Here is a 21,580-nt window from a genome sequence, read left to right as displayed (position 1 = left end):
TAGATGTTAAGAAGAAAGCGGAGGTTTTAGAATAGAGGTACTTTTTGCAGCCAGTAATCAAGACTTACCAAGTTTGGAAAAGTATTTCCGTGTGACTGAGAAGTAATCGTGTTGGACCTGGCCAGTCCACATGACCATAATCTCAGTAGTCGTCATATATGGGTTTCTAAACCTGTGTATTTGAACTTTTATCTGAAAAGCCAAACGGGTGCAGACTATTAGGTCACTTCATTTCGACCTTTCGGTCAATTCATTTCTACCCTATGGTTATTTCTTTTCAAATGTCTGAAAAAAAAAAAAAATGAACCACTTGCCATTGTGATTTCAATCATTGTGGTCTATTATCTGTTAGTAGACTTTCTGTGACCTAAAGACAAGCAAGTATTCACAAGATTAAATCAGTCAGACACGAATGCCTCGACCGAAGGGTCAAGCACGTGATGCATTTAGACCATCTCGTATGTTTTTAGTAGGACATTACTTGTGTATTTTGGAAATGATGATTGTTCCGATATTTTTTTTGTATACCCCTATGTTGGCTTGGTTATTTTGACTAATATTAGTACGGAAACACTGGTCCATAGGGCGTTCCATGACTCAGTTATTTTGTGATGGCTATGCTAGACAACCAGTCCATCATATGTAGTACCTGGATAGATCAGTACACCTAAATTCAGAAGTTGACGTAAAAGCCCTCATTAAGGCAATTTCCCATGTCTACTTACCGACCTTATGGTCTTTTGCGGCAAGTCACTTCCGCCATGTTTTACTTATATGCTTGCATGAGAAAGAGTGCGAGCAAGATTTGAGAATCAAGAAATGGTTTACAGAAGTGATGATATACAACTGTATGTTTTGATGATTGTATGTCAATTCATTAGTATGCCACCAAAATAAGGGCATCCAAGAAGAGGGAGAAGAATTCCCTAAGATAATGAAAGTACTAGGGCAAGAGAAAAAAAAAAAAAAAAAAACATAGCCCCATCACCCACACAACTAGAATGTAGAATAGATGAACTATTTCACGACAAAACCCACCTGCCTTCAGTAGGACAGGAGATCCAGTAAAAGCTGAGACTTGGGTAAGAGCTATTGAGTGCATTTTCAATTTCATTACGTTGTACAGACCAGGAAGGAAAGCACATAGAAAAACGATGACAGTGGAACAATTTGAAAATTTTACGCGGGATCATTCTAAAACAGAAATATATGATAAGTATATACCCCAAGGCTATCGCAAGAAGAAGGAAAGTGGATTTTACAATCTAAAGTAGGGAATAATGACCGTTACTCAGTACGATAGGATGTTCTGTGATATGTCGAGATATGCGCTAGAGCAAGTAGACACGGATGAAAAAAAAATGGCTGAAAACTTTATGACGCTCTGAAGCACGAGATTAGGATGGCTTTGGCAAGCCATGGTGGATTGTCTTACACTGCGCTTAGAAGAGCATTAAACATTAAGGCAACAATGTCGAGAGAAAGACCAGTAACGACGCCTATGCCAACACCTCCACAGGCACAAACTCAGAAATTTTGAGGAAAAAGAAAAGAGGACAGCAGTAACAATTGTCAAGCGAAGAAGACACCATGGCAGGGGCAATCATCCCAGCAACAGGGCTACGAAAGCCAAAAGGGTACTTCTAGACAGATAGGAGATAACCCCCAAAGTGTAACAAGAACCATGGAAGATGCTGCAATAATGAAAGAGTGGAAGTGAAGGTTGTTACACAGTAGCCAGAAGGGCATTTTGCAAACTGTTGTCTGAATAAGGAACAAGGGACGGGTCTATGCTGAACTTGCTTGTCCAGGCTCCGTATATGCAAACAATCCATGCTTTGCCCCAACCAAATAGTAGTAACCACGCTAGCAGCATCAGAGACAGCAACAACAACATGTACGACCCCGTCACGTTAGAAAGCCACGGAAAGCTAGAAAGAAAGAAGCTAATAAGTTCCCGTGGGATTAGCATGGGTAGGAGAAAGTCTGTCATCTCCGCCCAGCAAGCGACAAAAAAAAGGGTGAGAATTTAGCAAAGTAACACTTAAGAACGAGTATCCTATATTGATCATTTGTCGAGGATAGATGACATTTTTTTTAGTAGCTCAGAGGATCGAGTGCATTCTCAAAGATAGATTTGAGACTTGGATACCACCTGCTAAATTTTTGACCAGAAGATGTACCTAAGACGGCCTTCACAACCAGATTGGCCATTATGAGTTCGTAGTGGTGCCATTCGGATTGATCAATGCACCAATTTGTTCTAGTTTTCATAGATGATGACTCGTCCTACTCGAAGAACGAGAAAGACCATGAGGAACACCTGAGGATAGTCTTAGAAACGTTGATAACAGAGATTCTTTATGCTAAGTTCAACAAGTGCGAATTTTTGGCTCGGTAAAGTCATATTTTTAGGGCATATCATGTTATCAGAAGAGATCAAAGTGGACCCCGAAAAGGGTACAAGTTGTACATGAGTGGAGACCGCCTACAAATCCTAATGAGACAAGAAATTCTTGGGATTACCAGGTTACTATTGTAGATTCATAGGATGATTTTCCAAAATAGCAAGGCCAATGACACAATGACTTAGGAAATGAATCTAATTTTCTTGGGTGGAAGAATGTGAGATTTCAAGAGCTCAAGGAGGAGTTAACAACACGCTAGTATTAGCCGTTCCAATAGCTGACAAAGAATATGTGAATTATACGTACGCGTCCAAGCGGGGACTTGGTTGCATGTTGATGCAAGAAGAAAGAGTGATAGCTATGCATCACGACATCTTAAGCCACATGAATTGAACTATCCAACTCATGATCTAGAATTAGTTGTAGTAAAGACACCACCTATATGGATTTAGGTGCGAGATGTTCACAAACCATAAAAGTTTGAAATACTTTTTCGAGCAAAGGAATCTTAACATGAGACAGATGAGATGGCTCGAACTAGTGAAGGACTATGGCGGTGCTATTAACTGCCACTAAGTCAAGGCTAATATGGTAGTTGATGCCTTGAGCCATAAGACTCAATCTAAGTTAGAATTATCCTCACTCTGGATGGGACTCATGAAAGATTTTTGTAGAATGAGTTTAGAAGAGGCTTAACTACCGAAATCAGTGGAAGATATTATTGCCACAATGATAGTAACACCCAATTTGAGAGGAAAGGTGTTAGATACACAAAGAAATGATGAGACCTTGGGGAGAATACATTTAACATTAAAGAGCAGGCAAGCCTGCGCGATACCACGAGGCGTCGAATGATGCGTTAATGTTTGAGGACAGATTGTGTATCCCACACGATGAGATTCTCAAAGATGAGATGATGAGCAAGGCTCATTACTGGCCACCCGGGAAGCACAAAATGTACAAGGACTTGAAAGAAAATTTTGATGGAAAGATATGAAAGAAAAAAATATATATAGCTTTATTTGTTGAGAGATGCCTATCATGCCAACGAGGGAAGGCTTAGCACCGAAGATCGTATGGGAAGTTACAGCCATTGGAAATATCAGAATGGAGGTCTGAGCACATTACAATGGATTTCGTAACTAGTTTACAAAGTCTAAATGAGGAAACACCGCGATTTGCGTAATGGTGGAGCAACTTACGAAATGCACTCGTTTTATACAAATACCGATCACATACATATCGGACACGCTAACCGAATCATATGTTTGAGAAATTTTGCATTGCACAGGGTGCCCGTGTCAATCACTGTCAGTCACTTTGAAATAAGATTTGAAGTTCACATCCAGATTCTGGATAAACTTGCAGAAGGAATTAGGCACAAGGTTAAATTTCAGTACCACCTGGAACCCACAAGCCGATGGATAGTTCGTAAGAACAATTCAGACTCTCGAAGACACGTTAAGAGTAATAGTACTAGACAAAGGTGGAAGTGAGGAATCGGTGCTGCCATTGTTGAGATTGCCTACAAATGTAGTTATAAGGCAACTATTGATATGACGCCCTATGAGGCATTATATATAAAAAAAAAATTGCAGATCACCACTTTATTGGGTAAAGTTGACGAAAGGAGAATTTTAAGACCAGACACCGTCAGTGAGATGATTGAGATAGTCTGCCATATCAGACAAAGAATAGAAGAGGTACTAGGTAGATAGAAATCTTATGTTAATACACGCCAAACTGAGTTACATTTTGAGTAGGAGGCAAGGCCTTCCTAAAGATATCTCCCTCCAGGGGAATAACTATGATTGGCGTCAAAGAAAAGCTTAGGCCACGACTTGGGAGACAATATGAGATTTTAGTTAATAGGCTCAATAGCCTATAGATTGGCGTTACCGTCAAGTTTTGGGAATGCCCACAATGTTTTCCACGTATCCCAACTCAAGGAGTATACTTTCGATCCAAAGCACGTGACCCACCAGAACGAAATGATCATTAACCAGATTTGAGCTATAAGGGAAAACTAAAGGTCGTCTTGGATCAAAAAGTGCAATAGTTCATGAAAGAGTCTATCACTACAATGAAAGTCGTATGGAGACACCATGGATAAGAAGAAGCTATGAAAGTAAGATGAGAGGAAAATACCTAGAACTAGTTAGCAATGATAGGCAAATTTCGGGACGAAATTTTTGTTAAGAGGGGTAGTATGTAGTAGCCCGCTCTTTTATTTTATGATTAAGAGCAATAAATGCAATATTTATTTATTACATCTTTCAGTTGTTTTAATCCAGCGATTAATATTCAGTTAATTCAGCTTAGAGTTCTGAATTAGATGCCATTACCTGAGGTGACCACGATTGAATTATTGACTAGTTAATGATTTATTCCAGAATGATAATTGACTTAGCCAAGTCAAGTTATTATTTTAATTGTAATAGAAATATTATTTCTATTTATGTAACATTATTACTTGAGTCGTGAGTTTACTCCGAATTGTGAAGTGAATTAAATCTACGGATTTAATTTAGATTTATTCTACGAGTCACGATTTTAATAGACGAAAAGTCAGCTATCAAAATACGAGAATTATTAGAGTATTTAGTATTATTAGCAAAACCCGGGATTAGTTTTACAGATACGTTATACTAGCAAGACCCGGGATAAGTATCAGATACCGCTTTATCAAGATAATGAAGGATTTTATTAATCACATCAACTTTACACTTACAAACACCATCTCTCTCACTCCTAGCTACTCTAGACTATCCCATTACATCAAGAAGAAGAAAAAGGAAAAAGGGGCGTGCGTGAGGGAGTGAAGAATAGCTGTGACAGCAGCTCACCCCCTCTCCTTCCCTCTGTAGCAGCAGTTCGGCCATGCCAAGGTACATCTAGGGGTCTTTCAGCCACCCCTATGACTGCCACAACCTATCCACCCACTGCAGCCTCAAAGCTATCAGCCAACATCCACCCTTATACAACCCAGCCATCAACTTTTTCAAGCTCCCTTAGTGCAACAGAATTCGAAGAAAGAGAGAAGGGATGAAACTTCTGCCAAAACTCCAAGGTAAACCTTGGCTCTAATCCCTCCACTTCCTTCTTGAATTTTCAGCCTGCATTCAATATGAAAACAATCCACAATTCATTTCAGTTCCTATCCTCTGGATTCAACAACAGCAGCAGCCAACCATGCACCAAACATTCGCAAAGCATTCAAGGTATTCATTGAGCTCCATATACTATTTTCCCATCATACATGCTCTACACTTAAGCATGATAAACAAACAATACCAATACATAGTTTCCGGTAATAACATAGTCAGTTTTTATGTGTTATTCATGAGACAGACAATGAGGACTTTCGAAATAGAAACAAACCACTATGGCTAGTTTTACCCACTACATAATCGAAGTATAGAAATACTAGAGCTCAATAGAATCATGAACTGAGTTTACAACAAGCTTTGAGTTTCGTTCACAATAGAGTATTAAGAATGAACTTAGCTTTCTTTAAGGAGGGGAGGCTGCCCTGTTCCGCCGAACCGAAGAGCGTCGGCGGAGGCAGAGCTCTGCTGCTCGTCGGGCGAGATCAGGGGAGAACCCGGCGACGACGACGGTGAAGCTCTCGCCAGTTCACAGAGCGGCAGCGGAGGTACCATGTCGATTCGTCAGGCAGGAGTTAGGGCTCCGATTCCAAACCTCGATTGAACATGTGTACGTCTGCCTTGGGTGGAGAAAAGAGGAAGCAGAGCCATGGGGCGACAATCATCGCCGGATTTCGGAACATAAGAGGCGTCGCGGGAGAAGACGCCGGCCATTCTCCGGCTTCCGGATTCAGGCGGCGGCGATTTCGATTCAGGAGGAAATTTAGGACTTTCTTTTCTTTCCTTTTCAGTCGATTGAGGGCGGAAATTGGGAGGAGAAATAGAAGGATGGCCATACAGCTCCGCCGGCCTTCAGCAGCAGCGACGCCGCCGAAATCTCTAGAGAGGTGGCCGAGCCTCCGAAATCGACAGAGGAGAGGGAGATGCAAGCTCGGTTTCATGAGGGAATCGAAGGCGGACAAGAGAGAGAAGAGCGCCGGACTCAGGCGCGGCGACGGCCGACGTCGGCCGGAGCCGGAGGCGGCAGAAGCCCTTATGGAAGGGAGATGTTGATCGATTCTGAGAGAGAGAGAGAGAGGATGATTGTTAAGGAAGAAAAAAAAGAGTTGGGCTGCCCTTATGTCATTCCAGTGGGCCGAATTATTAGAGAATTGGGCTGGAGTTCTTTTTAACCAGGCCCACATTCCATCATTTAATTATTTGGGCCCAGAGTTTTTATTTTTATGTATGGGCTGTCATGGTTAATTGATTGAACCCAGTTTCTTTCATTTTATTAGATTGCCTTATCATTTATTGAGCCCAAGTAGAGATTGATTCTAGAATTATTAATCGATTAATTAGACTCAGTTAATTCTAAATACGGATAAATTTAGAACGAGATTATGAGATTTGCTAAGCGGGTTAGCAAACCCTAAGGCAGTGGATAAATTAGGATTAATAATCCGATATCATAAGATGAGCTTTAATCCTATAGTCTGGATTATTATTAACGGAACACGAGTCATGCATAATTATTTTACGCATTCTCCTTTACTGAGAATTTTTCTTAAGACAAATGTCTTACTTTATATTCTCGCATTAAAAGGTCAAGTAGGCGAGTAAAAGCTAGTCAGGAGTCACTAAGATATGACAAAGGTTTGCTTATCAGGTGGGCATTACTTTCATATATATATCAAATGAGTTTCATATTACTGTTGAACAAGCTATTTCATGATAAAATCTTTGAATTGAAGTTATTTTAAGTATTGTCTTGCCATAAAATGTTTCAATTTCAGTATGATATCTATCTGATGTGGCTTTGCCAATGATGAAATCGAATTCGGGTCCTGAGCAGTTGATAGCTATCCTGCCAGGACTAGTGTACACCAGTGACCGTGAGTCATCTAGCGGGTTGGCCGGTCAAGTGACCGTGAGAGGTGGCCACCTCTCCGGCACACAGTTCCAGATATGATAGATTACAAGAGAACTTAGACTGATCAGTCGAACTTTAAGAATCACAAATGAATTTAGTAAGCTTGGGCCTATTTAGCTAAAACTCCCTTGCTGTACTGTTTATGATGGCACGACAATTTACAGTTTCACGAAGCATGTTTATATGTTTACCTAGGCATACGTGCCCACTGAGTATTTTTGTACTCAGCCCTGCATGTATTTCTAAATGTGCAGGTTGAGCAATGGTTGATGAAGATGAAGTGAGGAGCGGAGCTTTTGTCATAAGTTGATTGAATAAACTCTTGGATACATGTCTTCATACATGTAATCAGATTATTATTTCCGCTGCGTATTCTTAAGTAATAAGCCTTTTGAATTAAGTCGGATTCATCCGAACTTACTAGTTAATTGAATCTTTGTGGCTAAACATAAGTTACATTATAAATGTCCCCTTCGCTCTCAATGATTAAGTTCGATCCTTCATTATATATTTACCCCTTCCTATCCCCGCTTCTAATCTCCCTCCCTTAGTCATGGTTTCCCGGCTTAATTATCTTTAATTAAGTCCGGTCGTGACATAAAATTATTACGTTTGCTTATATTCAAATACTCCCTCCGTCCACAAAAAACATGCCACAATTTCCTTTTTCGTCCGTCCACAAAAAATATGGCACATCCATTTTTAGTAGTAGGACCCACACAACTCATTTACTTTTATCCTTCTTACACCTACTTATTTACATAATTTGCCATTACAAATATACCCAAATTATTTTAATCAATTTCATTAAGTTAATTAACAATTGAATTAATTAACAGTAATCCTAATTCAACTAAAACTACACCCCATTTACGATTTATTCCTACTAGGTTCTAGAATTATATCTCTCTCTCTCTCTCTCTCTGTTCGTGAACCTAGCCACCTAAATCATCTTGAAGATGAATTCTTGCTTGCCAATTCTAGAATCTCTTTGTCTCTCGATATTTCTTGAACGAAAAAAAGGGGAAATCTCCAATTCTTCAAATCGAAGAAGGGTTCCGGCGGTTCCCAAAGAAGAACGTCGTCTAAGGAAAACTCCGGCGGTTCCCATGACCACGCCGCGCCGCTCGACGCGGTCGATTCCCAGCGGCTAAAAATTCTCAAGGTAAAACAGGAAGAGGCTTTTCCCATGGGGGTTATCTGGTTTTCTCCGAAGAAATCGTCGCTTGACTCCATATTGAGTTTGGTGCCCTAGATCGCCCATCAATGCCTCAAATCTCCTTTGTGTTTGCAGTTGAAAGGAAAATCAGGTGATTTTATTCCTTAATTCACTATCCCTCTCAAAATCTTTGACTATGCATTCTCACTACTACGATTGGGTTTTGAATGATTTGATGCCCTCTGTGAGGAATTTACATTCCTATTGCAATGTGATAGCAACCACTAGGATTTAGATTCCTAGTTTGAAAGGCTTCACTTTAGCAGTCCTTATTTGTCAGTGATGTTATTTGAAACCAAAAAATTGAGACTCTCCCTAATGAACAAACCTAGTTTTGGAGGCTTCACTTTGGCATTGTTGTTAATAGTCAATGATGCAAATAAGTAAACTACAATTATGCTGAGATTTGCAACTTCTGTATGGATCCACTTCATCAGGAAGAAGGTAATATCGATCTGTTGTCTTGGTCATGTAGAACCATTTTTCGTCTATATGCACTACATTGTGCATGCTTTGGAAGCTTAGTTTTCCCCAACACACTTCAGTTTGCAAATGACTTAGACTCCATGTAAGTCTTGCTATCTTATTTAGCTCGGTAAGTGTTGGTTTAATTGCTGATGTATGTGGCCTGATCTGCTTCTCTTTAATCCATCTTCCTAATAAGCTTTTGCTAACATTCAACTTAACTGTCATTTTTCGAATTGTAGACCTTTCAAGAACAGATAAACCTTTTACCTTTTCAGTATCAAGTTGCCATTTGTCTTTATGATGATTACGTTGCTCCTTTGCAGTCTTCAAGTCGACAACTATGCCCTCTTCAAGTTGATGTCTCGTTGCAGTCCATAGTACCCTCACACTTTTCTTGCAGATGCCAAACTTTTCTGCACATTCTTGTTGGGCGCCACGCTTTAAAGCTCCATTGATGGTGTTCTGCAATCATATATTATAAACTTGATTGTAGAACCTTATACATACTTATACATCAAAAAGCAAAAATATGAAAAAATAAATTAAAAACAAAAAGACAATTGTTAACCAAAAGTCTTTGCTGCCATTATTAAGAAATCGACCCTTTGGCGTTGAGATGAGTAATGTGATGTGCGTAGGAAAAACACAAAATGGTGTGTGGAATTGTGCACGAGTTTCACGTTCTCCACGATGTGACAACAGTCCACACAAAACAGAGATGCATTTTTTTTTTATCAGAAAAAAGAACACTTGAGATTAAGAAAAACTGGTACCAGAGATACCACAGTCAGTTAGCCACAAAGAGAGGCCAAAGGGCCGATGAGGCACCAAGAAGAGAAGTTGGCTCCCCACTCACAGAAGTTAAAAAAATTGTTCTAACTCCACATTCTAGCAATGATTTCCATAATTGTACTGTAGATGTCCCCCCCCTTGCCTTCGAATCTACTTGCGTAATATAAGGAGATGATTATTGCAGTTTTATAATAGAACAGAGATGCATTTCACAAAGTCATGAATGTAGTCTTATATAAGGAGATGATTATTGCAGTTTTATAATAGAATCACGCCCTCCAATTTATAGCCATGAAGATAAAGTTGTGTCCACTATAATGTTGCCTGAAAATTAAAGTGGTGGGAACCGTAAAGGGTATTTTAGCCTTTTAATTCATTTTGATATATAACAGAGTTAGTTTTAAAGAAGGACTAAAAAACATATCACTTTTAAAAATTGATATTTTTTTTATAAGTTTTCTCAATTAAGTTGGATATTACCATATAGAGCAACCATATACCAAATCAAGTAATATACTCCTACGCGGCTATACGTCATCATAAATTCACAATTGCCTATTATTTGTAGTTTATATATATATATATATATATATATATATATATATATATAGGGTTGGGTTCCGGTGGAGCCCTATGCTTATAATAGATCCGTAGATCCAAATCTAGACCACACATTTATGACATGTGGCGCATCAAGATGGTGACACGTGGCAAGGCATTTCAAGGCAAAATCTGGAGAGGGGTAAAATTAGAATGAAATTTTCGAAATTAAAAAACAAAAAAAAAATAGATTTTCTCAAAATAGGTATATTTTATATGCATAAAGTTTCATACGAGAATGCATGAACTTTCATATAAAAATGCATAAAGTTTCATATAAAAATGCATAAGATTTCACCCCACCCCAACCCCACCCCCCACACCCCTGAACCCCACCCCACCCCCTACCCCCCCACCCCCCCCCCAACCCCCCAACCCCCCCCCCCCCAAATTTTTTTTTTTTTTAAAACTGATTTTCTGACCACTGACCCACCCCTACCCCCCACCCCCACCCACCCACCCCCCCCCACCAAATTTTTTTTTTATTTTCTCAAAAACTGATTTTCTGACCGCTGACCCCCCCCACCCCACCCCCCAAATTTTTTTTTTTTTGAAAATCAGTTTTTTAAAAAATAAAAAAAAAATTTGGGGGGTGGGGGGGTGGGGGGGTAGGTGGGTGGGGGTGGGCCAGCAATCAGAAAATCAGTTTTTGAAAAGAAAAAAAAAATTTGGGGGTGGGGGGGTGGGGGGGTGGGTGGGTGGGGGTGGGGCAGGGGTGGGGTGGCGAAACTACCAGATTTATTAAAATGAAATGCATTTTTTGTATAATTTAATGCATTTTTATGTGAAAACTTTATGCATTTTTGTTTGATTTTATATGTATGTAAAACATGCCTATTTTTGGGGGGTGGTAATGGGGAGGGTTGAGGGGTGGTGTGGGCTGGATTGGGGGGTGGTATGGGGTGGGGTGGGTTGGGGTGGTGAAAATACCAAAACTGGAAAAATTAAATGCATTTTTCTGTTCAAAGTTATGCATTTCATGTGAAAACTTTATGCATCTTTGTGTGAAACTATATGCATCTAAAATATATCTATTTCGAGAAAATCTAAAAAAATATATTTTTTTTTAATTATTAAATCCGAAAATTACATTCCAATTTTACCCCTCCAGATTTTGCCTTGGAATGCTTGGAAGCTCCTTGCCACGTGTCACCATCTTGATGCGCCACATGTCATAAATGTGTGGTCAAGATTTGGATCTAGGGATCTATCTATATATATATATATATATATATATATATATAGGGGAAGACTAAAATAAAAACGCTTCTTAAAATATAAATTAGGAACCATTTTCAGCCCTTAGATCATCAAGATCTACGGTTGATTCATCACCTTGCTGGATAAATTCATGGTCCTGAGTTCGAATCCCAAAGGTAGCAAAAAATTATTTTTCGCAATTCATGCCTTTTTACAGTTTATTCATGCGTGTTATACATAAAATTCATGCATATTTGCTGGTTCGTAATTCTTAAAATAAGGGTAGTTTATTGAATAACCGCCCCCTATATATATATATATATATATATATATATATAAACTACAAATAATAGGCAATTGTGAATTTATGATGACGTATAGCCGCGTAGGAGTATATTACTTGATTTATATATATATATATATATATATATATATATGTGTTACGTACTGCTGAATTGAAATTTTATTAAAGAAATCGGAACCTAAAAAAACCCAAAGAGAAGACCAGGGCCGGGCCTCATTAAAACCTCAAAACGAGGATAAAGAGTACCCGTCTAGATACAAAGAAAACATGAAAGAAACAAGGTGCGGCGGAAACTGAGTTGAGGAGACTTCGGAAGTTCCGGCCGTACCATCACCCCCAAATCTCCCCGGTTCCCACCAAGCACCGAACAAACAACCCAGGACAAGCTATCGCACCATGCGAACAAAGGAAGAATGTACATCATCGAAAACCAGCTGAGCAATCTCAGGAATAGAGTGAAGCCAAAATCCTTCCTGCGAGTGAGAGGAAGCGAGGTAATCGGCAACGTGGTTACCTTCCCGGTAGTTATGAGAGCAACGGAGGTTGTAGTGCTCCACACCTTTAAGCGCCGCCCGCCATCTGCTCCGAAAACGCCACGGGACCGGAATCTCACGATTATTGAAGACATTCACAACGTATGTTGAATCAGATTCAATCCAGAGGTTATACCATTGATGAGCAGCAGCCCTCTCAAGAATAATGTCACACCCCAGTTCTTGAAGGAATAAATATAATCGAGGTGTGAATAATTCATAGAAATAAACAAGGGAAATACCTTGTTAAAACCCGAAATAGGATAGAAAGTCGGGCTATGCCCCTTTGGATCACAAGTTTTGTTTCATGCTTCTGACAACCAACATTCATTGGCATAAATTTAATAGTAAAGAGTCTAAGCTCGGTCAGGTATATCATTTGAAATTTAACATAAAGATCTTAAGTTGGGAAAACAAAAGACTGATATGAGTAATTGCTACAGCGGAAGTCTAACATAGGAATTTAACTCTAGCCTCAGCTCCGTCCCGTCAGCACCAGCCAGCCAACCTGAAAACATTTGAAAGTATTTTTGGGCTAAGTACTAATGTACTTAGTGGGCATGCATTTTCATAAACATTTCATATTTTCGTAAAGAGCAGTTTATCCAATCATAATTTACATAACTTAGAAGGTTTTAAAACGAAATAACTTCTAAGCATGTTAAAATATTTTCTTTCATTTGTGCGCACATGTCACACTCCCTTTCCGTTACTCGCTGTGATCCCGGACCTTTTAGCCACCGACGGATCCATTTCTCCTTCTTACTTGAACTGAGGGCGTAACCCAGTCAAGTTCCCATTTGGGACCCAATGCTCCGGAACACATCCCGTCGAGCACCCTTATAACGCCTCATACATACATGATTAGTGCCCGAATGGAGATCAACCCACCGAGTCAGCTAATAGGTGTACACAATTCTCAAATAACGTGTTAGGTCAAGAGAGAACCTCGATCGATTCATGAATTGCGAGCCTTAAACGGAGCAGAGTGCACAAAATATTTTATTGGATAAACAGTTTGCATTTAATAGAATCAACAATTTGCATTTCATTGAAACATTTAGAGCTTAATAACTCAATCATACTTTATACATTTGGAAAGTAAGCCCACCTGGATAGGCAAAGCCTGAAGATCATAATCACATAAACTCGTCTTGGGAAAGCAGCGCTAATCCCCTTGGTTCATAAAGCCTACTAGAAAATCTATTCTTAATAGGTTTTCTCAATCTAATCTTAAGTCATGGTGAAGTGCTTATCATCCTATGATTCACTTAGCCGGGTTTTCAAAATTTAATAAATATTTGAAAACTAAATTCTTGAGTTAAGAACACCAATAATATTCTTACTCGACTTTCTTTTGAAAATTTGATTTAATGAAAACCAATTTAAATCATGAGTACTTTTATTTGCAAAAATGCATATGCAAATACACGTCATGCTTAGCATATAATAAGTAATCACTTAAAATATGCACATAATAATAATATAATATTATTATGCAAATCATCTTTAAAATAATTAATCAAACTAATTATAGTCAAATTAATTAAATTATGGACTACCCAAAATAATTAAATGTAGGGCTAGTTCTTAAAATTTCGCAGCCCAAGCAATTAAAATAAAGGCCCAAACTATTAAAATTTAAAAGAGTAACTCATTTTCTTTAAAAACAATACAGCCCAACTGGATAAAAGACATAGGCCCAGATTTAAATAAAAGGGTAGTCCAGACATAGTTAAAAAAAATGCAGCACATACTTAAATAAAATCACTCAGCCCAAAGAATTAAACTAAATGGCCCAACACCCCAACCCTATTCCATCTTCATTTATCACACCCACACACACATCACACGCACACACACATCACACGCAGCAGCTGCGCTGCACACACTCCCCCTCCCTCTTCTTCCCTTCTCCGGCGACAGTAGGCGTCGCCGGCCACGCAACTGTCCCCGACGACCCTCTCCCTCTCCTCTGCTCTCCTATCTCCCTCAAACAGACGCCCACCTCTCTTCTCTCTTCCTCTCTCAAGATCTGTTCGTCTCTCTCTCTCTATCCTCACACCATCATCGGCTCCCTCTCTTCCCCTCTCTATCCGCCGCGGCTCCTTCCGGCGAGACAGCCGGCGACCGGCCTCCATCTCCCACACACTTCCGCCGCTCAACGACACAATCAGATCTCACTCTCTCTCAAATCTCCCCCGTTAACAGATCCGACGGCCCAACAGCAGGAGAACCGCCGCCGCCGACAGCATCTGCCTCCCTCCACGAAGACCCACCATCGGCATCTCCTTCGACAAACTCTCTTCTCCTCCGGCGATAGCAGCCCCAGCCGCCACCGCTCTTCCCCCTCATTTAACTCGGCTCGTACATACCTCATCAAGTTCAGAAAACCTCTAGCCAAAATTCTAGCTTTCGTTTTAAAAACAATATTTGTTTTACCTTTGTTTTCAGTTAAGCCTATCATTTCAATGAATATTGAAACATGCATCTCATACATATCATGAATTGAATCTTAATATAAATTCTATTTCTTGTTTTCTGATTCAGTTTGCACAATAAGCACACAGATAAAGCATGTTGTGAAATCGAATTAAATGATAATACGTTTGAAAGAATCGCAACCTTAAGGTGGTGGTTGAGCTTGGTAGTTTCTGTGAGTCAAGGAGATGGAATTTCTTGAAGTCCAGTGGGTCGAAATATCTTCTTAGATGTGTTTGTTTGAAACAGAGTACAAGAGGTGTGATATAATTGAGAGGTAGCAGACTGATGTGGAGATATTAACGTGTAGAGGTGTGATATTTAAGTTGCTAGTGAAAGTGCAAGGGATGGGTTTCCTTCAATTATGCAGAGATGTTTGACCGCTGAAATTAGGGGAGTTGGTGGCAGCTTATTTTGACAAGGAGTAGATGGCGTATGTAAGGTGAGGGAGGAAGCATGGTGATCATGGGAAGACATGATGGTAGATGACAAGTGGTAGCATGTGCTCATAGAATAATTTAAACTAAGGCTCGAAATGTGAATAATTAAATCAAGCACACATAAATAACTGAAGACTTCAATTAAAATCTCTATAATATTGAAAATTTTGGATATGTAAAAATCCTTTAAAGTTTGCTAATTGAAATACTAGTGCAACTATTTAAATACTCAATTTAAATAAATATGCAATGCAAAAGAATTTAAATGATTAAATTTTACAAAGTTTTTGTAAATCATTTTTGTTGGAATTAAAATAAACTCGTTTTTATTCACCAGCGTGAATCGTCTCATACTTCTAAGTTCAAAATTTACTCTAAATTTAGCTAGGGAAAAGCGGGGCGTTACATCCCTCCCTCCTTATAAAAATTTCGTCCTCGAAATTGCATATCTGACTAATCTAGTTTGGGATACTAGACTTCACTATCAGTGCGGCTACATAGCTTGATTGTTATCGAATCTTTCTAATTGTGAGAACACCATGTCTATAGTCTCGAGAACTGGTGACAAACGAACTCATTCTAATCATATTATGCTTATTGTGATGGAAGAAAAATCTTATTGTGGCAACTACATAGTGAGAGTCTATACATTGGAATGACGCTCTACTCAAGGTCAAAAATCTTAATTGACAATCACCGAGATCTTAGTCATGTGGGATGGCCAGACCCAGCACAACGAATTACTCAGTCAAATGGGAGCTTCGCCCCCAATCATGTCAACTTCTTATCTCTTATAAAGCTCTAAGTCAACTTCTAACTTAAAGCACTTACTTCTAAGTACTTCAATCATAAATCTTTGGTACCACATAAGTCCATTCTATGTCGTTCTAGCGGTGCTATCACGACTAACATTCTTAAGACGTTCTTGGGTGGTTCTCAAACAGTTTGTAAAAGAACTCATCATTCTAATCATATAGGCAGTGAACCTAAAATGATAACATAAAGCTTTCTCATCATTCATTCATTCATACATACATACATACATATATTTGCTTTCTTTGAAATTTTGAGTCATATGGACATTAAATGTCCCTTTCATGAAAAACTTTGCTTATGCCGGAAAGATTCAAGGAATCTAACTCGACCATACATACATACATACATACATTGATTCGTTAAGGGCTCGGGTAGTCCCAAACACGAAATACATTCATTGAGTCGTTATGGGTTCGGGTAGTCCCAAACACGACAAATAATCATTCACATAGCATCATAAATGTAAGGCGCACATTTTCTTGAAAATTTTCATAACATCTGAAATACATATATGTATATTTTTGAAACTATTATCGTACCTTAGTTGCGGCAGTGTGACGGCGAGCTGAGGGTTACTGACATTCTTAGAAGTCTAGAGATACTATTCTAGACTCGACATCAAAAATTTATAGTTATCAAAGACATGAAAGAAAACTCATGCTCTGATACCATTCTGTCACACCCCAGTTCTTGAAGGAATAAATATAATCGAGGTGTGAATAATTTATAGAAATAAACAAGGGAAATACCTTGTTAAAACCCGAAATAGGATAGAAAGTCGGGCTATGCCCCTTTGGATCACAAGTTTTGTTTCATGCTTCTGACAACCGACATTCATTGGCATAAATTTAATAGTAAAGAGTCTAAGCTCGGTCAGGTATATCATTTGAAATTTAACATAAAGATCTTAAGTTGGGAAAACAAAAGACTGATATGAGTAATTGCTACAGCGGAAGTCTAACATAGGAATTTAACTCTAGCCTCAGCTCCGTCCCGTCAGCACCAGCCAGCCAACCTGAAAACATTTGAAAGTATTTTTGGGCTAAGTACTAATGTACTTAGTGGGCATGCATTTTCATAAACATTTCATATTTTCGTAAAGAGCAGTTTATCCAATCATAATTTACATAACTTAGAAGGTTTTAAAACGAAATAACTTCTAAGCATGTTAAAATATTTTCTTTCATTTGTGCGCACATGTCACACTCCCTTTCCGTTACTCGCTGTGATCCCGGACCTTTTAGCCACCGACGGATCCATTTCTCCTTCTTACTTGAACTGAGGGCGTAACCCAGTCAAGTTCCCATTTGGGACCCAATGCTCCGGAACACATCCCGTCGAGCACCCTTATAACGCCTCATACATACATGATTAGTGCCCGAATGGAGATCAACCCACCGAGTCAGCTAATAGGTGTACACAATTCTCAAATAACGTGTTAGGTCAAGAGAGAACCTCGATCGATTCATGAATTGCGAGCCTTAAACGGAGCAGAGTGCACAAAATATTTTATTGGATAAACAGTTTGCATTTAATAGAATCAACAATTTGCATTTCATTGAAACATTTAGAGCTTAATAACTCAATCATACTTTATACATTTGGAAAGTAAGCCCACCTGGATAGGCAAAGCCTGAAGATCATAATCACATAAACTCGTCTTGGGAAAGCAGCGCTAATCCCCTTGGTTCATAAAGCCTACAAGAAAATCTATTCTTAATAGGTTTTCTCAATCTAATCTTAAGTCATGGTGAAGTGCTTATCATCCTATGATTCACTTAGCCGGGTTTTCAAAATTTAATAAATATTTGAAAACTAAATTCTTGAGTTAAGAACACCAACAATATTCTTACTCGACTTTCTTTTGAAAATTTGATTTAATGAAAACCAATTTAAATCATGAGTACTTTTATTTGCAAAAATGCATATGCAAATACACGTCATGCTTAGCATATAATAAGTAATCACTTAAAATATGCACATAATAATAATATAATATTATTATGCAAATCATCTTTAAAATAATTAATCAAACTAATTATAGTCAAATTAATTAAATTATGGACTACCCAAAATAATTAAATGTAGGGCTAGTTCTTAAAATTTCGCAGCCCAAGCAATTAAAATAAAGGCCCAAACTATTAAAATTTAAAAGAGTAACTCATTTTCTTTAAAAACAATACAGCCCAACTGGATAAAAGACATAGGCCCAGATTTAAATAAAAGGGTAGTCCAGACATAGTTAAAAAAAATGCAGCCCATACTTAAATAAAATCACTCAGCCCAAAGAATTAAACTAAATGGCCCAACACCCCAACCCTATTCCATCTTCATTTATCACACCCACACACACATCACACGCACACACACATCACACGCAGCAGCTGCGCTGCACACACTCCCCCTCCCTCTTCTTCCCTTCTCCGGCGACAGTAGGCGTCGCCGGCCACGCAACTGTCCCCGACGACCCTCTCCCTCTCCTCTGCTCTCCTATCTCCCTCAAACAGACGCCCACCTCTCTTCTCTCTTCCTCTCTCAAGATCTGTTCGTCTCTCTCTCTCTATCCTCACACCATCATCGGCTCCCTCTCTTCCCCTCTCTATCCGCCGCGGCTCCTTCCGGCGAGACAGCCGGCGACCGGCCTCCATCTCCCACACACTTCCGCCGCTCAACGACACAATCAGATCTCACTCTCTCTCAAATCTCCCCCGTTAACAGATCCGACGGCCCAACAGCAGGAGAACCGCCGCCGCCGACAGCATCTGCCTCCCTCCACGAAGACCCACCATCGGCATCTCCCTCGACAAACTCTCTTCTCCTCCGGCGATAGCAGCCCCAGCCGCCACCGCTCTTCCCCCTCATTTAACTCGGCTCGTACATACCTCATCAAGTTCAGAAAACCTCTAGCCAAAATTCTAGCTTTCGTTTTAAAAACAATATTTGTTTTACCTTTGTTTTCAGTTAAGCCTATCATTTCAATGAATATTGAAACATGCATCTCATACATATCATGAATTGAATCTTAATATAAATTTTATTTCTTGTTTTCTGATTCAGTTTGCACAATAAGCACACAGATAAAGCATGTTGTGAAATCGAATTAAATGATAATACGTTTGAAAGAATCGCAACCTTAAGGTGGTGGTTGAGCTTGGTAGTTTCTGTGAGTCAAGGAGATGGAATTTCTTGAAGTCCAGTGGGTCGAAATATCTTCTTAGATGTGTTTGTTTGAAACAGAGTACAAGAGGTGTGATATAATTGAGAGGTAGCAGACTGATGTGGAGATATTAACGTGTAGAGGTGTGATATTTAAGTTGCTAGTGAAAGTGCAAGGGATGGGTTTCCTTCAATTATGCAGAGATGTTTGACCGCTGAAATTAGGGGAGTTGGTGGCAGCTTATTTTGACAAGGAGTAGATGGCGTATGTAAGGTGAGGGAGGAAGCATGGTGATCATGGGAAGACATGATGGTAGATGACAAGTGGTAGCATGTGCTCATAGAATAATTTAAACTAAGGCTCGAAATGTGAATAATTAAATCAAGCACACATAAATAACTGAAGACTTCAATTAAAATCTCTATAATATTGAAAATTTTGGATATGTAAAAATCCTTTAAAGTTTGCTAATTGAAATACTAGTGCAACTATTTAAATACTCAATTTAAATAAATATGCAATGCAAAAGAATTTAAATGATTAAATTTTACAAAGTTTTTGTAAATCATTTTTGTTGGAATTAAAATAAACTCGTTTTTATTCACCAGCGTGAATCGTCTCATACTTCTAAGTTCAAAATTTACTCTAAATTTAGCTAGGGAAAAGCGGGGCGTTACAAGCAGCCCTCTCAAGAAAAAAGTTCCGCCTCAAAGGTAATAAAAGAAAAAAGTTCCGCCTCAAAGGCAAAACCGGCTCCTGCCGAAAAGTGAAAGCACGCCACCACCGAATTAAAGGCATTTCTGACCACACCACCCGCATGCATCACCGGAGGATTACCCCTAATGGACCCGTCGATATTGGCTTTGAGCCAAGAAGGAGAAGGAAGAGTCCAGCCAACATCAATGGTGACCGGAGCAGGGCGCGGATTGCCTGCAACAGCAAGGCGATATATATGTTACGTACGTTATTACGTAATTAAAGTATAATCTCATATTTCGAATTTGTATAAAAGAATAAGACACAAATTGAGTCCGAATCCATCTACATCAAGGAATCAACTCTACTTATATATACATTATTCCAATCTCATTAGTCCAATTATCTCCTATCAATCTCGAGTTCGAATTCCACCAAACATGAGCGACTTCGATTCAAGCCGCCCCTCCGTCATCAACACCGGATTCCGCCTCTCGGCCCGCCCCTTCGTCAAGTTACACACCGTCAGCACCGAATTCCGCCCCTCCGCCGGCCGCCCCCAACTCCGCATCACTTTCACCTATCTTCTCTCACATTGGATTAAAAACCAACATTCCACAACCGCAAGGTTGATCGAGCTGGTCCCTCCGCCGCAACGCCCCACGTCGGCCGCCGTCACCTTCACCATAGGAGAATCACCGTCGTACGACGACGTACGGGAGGCTGTCAAAGGGGCCATCGGGGATTGCCTCTGCCTCGACGAGGACTCGATCATCCGCCGCGCGTGGGAGCATGCATGCGAGAACTGTCGTTTCCCGGCGGCGCGTGGAAGCGCGTGCGAGAACGAGGAGTTGATCGTCATCGAATGCCGCCTCGTGCACGTCCTTCCGGCGTCGTTCCGGCTGCTGGAGGATTGCGAGGTCGACTGCGTTTCCAGCTGCGGCATCTGCTTGGAGGATCTCCTCCACCGCGACATCCACCACGGCGGCGGAGCGTTGAGGACGCCGTGTTCGCACGTTTTTCACGGCGGCTGCATCATGAAGTGGCTGCAGAAGAGTCCGTGTTGCCCGCTTTGCGGCCACGAGATGCCGGTGGAGTCGACTCAAAAAGAAAGCACTAATATTCCTATTAGTGATTTTTATTCTGTTGATGATTTGATATATAGTTTCAAGGCATTAATTGCATTGAATTAATCCTTTAATTAGTTGCAGTTTAGTTAGATTATTTTTTATTTCCTTTGATAAATGATAACAGAGTACTACGTAGATGCGACACATATATTATAGACGTTAACTTGCTATTGACTTTCATAGTATGTTAAGACTTGAGATTATACTTGGTGACGTTGGTGTGCATATTTTCTTATATATCTTATTTTCTTCAAATTTAATTTTAATTTTGTATACTTTACTTTAATTTTGTTAGAACATCCACAATCTATATATTA

At 39.6% G+C, this 21,580-nt stretch overlaps 3 long non-coding RNA genes across 3 annotated transcripts; 1 reads left to right on the top strand and 2 right to left on the bottom strand.

Annotated features, from left to right (window-relative positions):
- Positions 1-5,267: 5,267 nt before the first annotated feature.
- On the top strand, positions 5,268-7,891 carry LOC131012526 (uncharacterized). Its single transcript, XR_009097359.1, has 3 exons — positions 5,268-5,629; positions 7,101-7,163; positions 7,682-7,891. It is a non-coding gene; the product is annotated as an uncharacterized LOC131012526 (long non-coding RNA).
- A 4,260-nt stretch (positions 7,892-12,151) lies between these two features.
- On the bottom strand, positions 12,152-15,602 carry LOC131012528 (uncharacterized). Its single transcript, XR_009097361.1, has 3 exons — positions 15,169-15,602; positions 13,655-13,734; positions 12,152-13,051 (listed from the first exon to the last, which is right to left on the bottom strand). It is a non-coding gene; the product is annotated as an uncharacterized LOC131012528 (long non-coding RNA).
- A 1,445-nt stretch (positions 15,603-17,047) lies between these two features.
- Positions 17,048-19,846, bottom strand: LOC131012529 (uncharacterized). The gene is made up of 3 exons (XR_009097362.1): positions 19,413-19,846; positions 17,899-17,978; positions 17,048-17,295 (listed from the first exon to the last, which is right to left on the bottom strand). It is a non-coding gene; the product is annotated as an uncharacterized LOC131012529 (long non-coding RNA).
- Between the last annotated feature and the right edge of the window lie 1,734 nt (positions 19,847-21,580).

Source organism: Salvia miltiorrhiza, chromosome 2 (assembly GCF_028751815.1).
Source record: "Salvia miltiorrhiza cultivar Shanhuang (shh) chromosome 2, IMPLAD_Smil_shh, whole genome shotgun sequence".
Taxonomy (NCBI): Eukaryota; Viridiplantae; Streptophyta; class Magnoliopsida; order Lamiales; family Lamiaceae; genus Salvia; species Salvia miltiorrhiza.
This window is presented reverse-complemented; position numbering and strand designations above follow the sequence as displayed.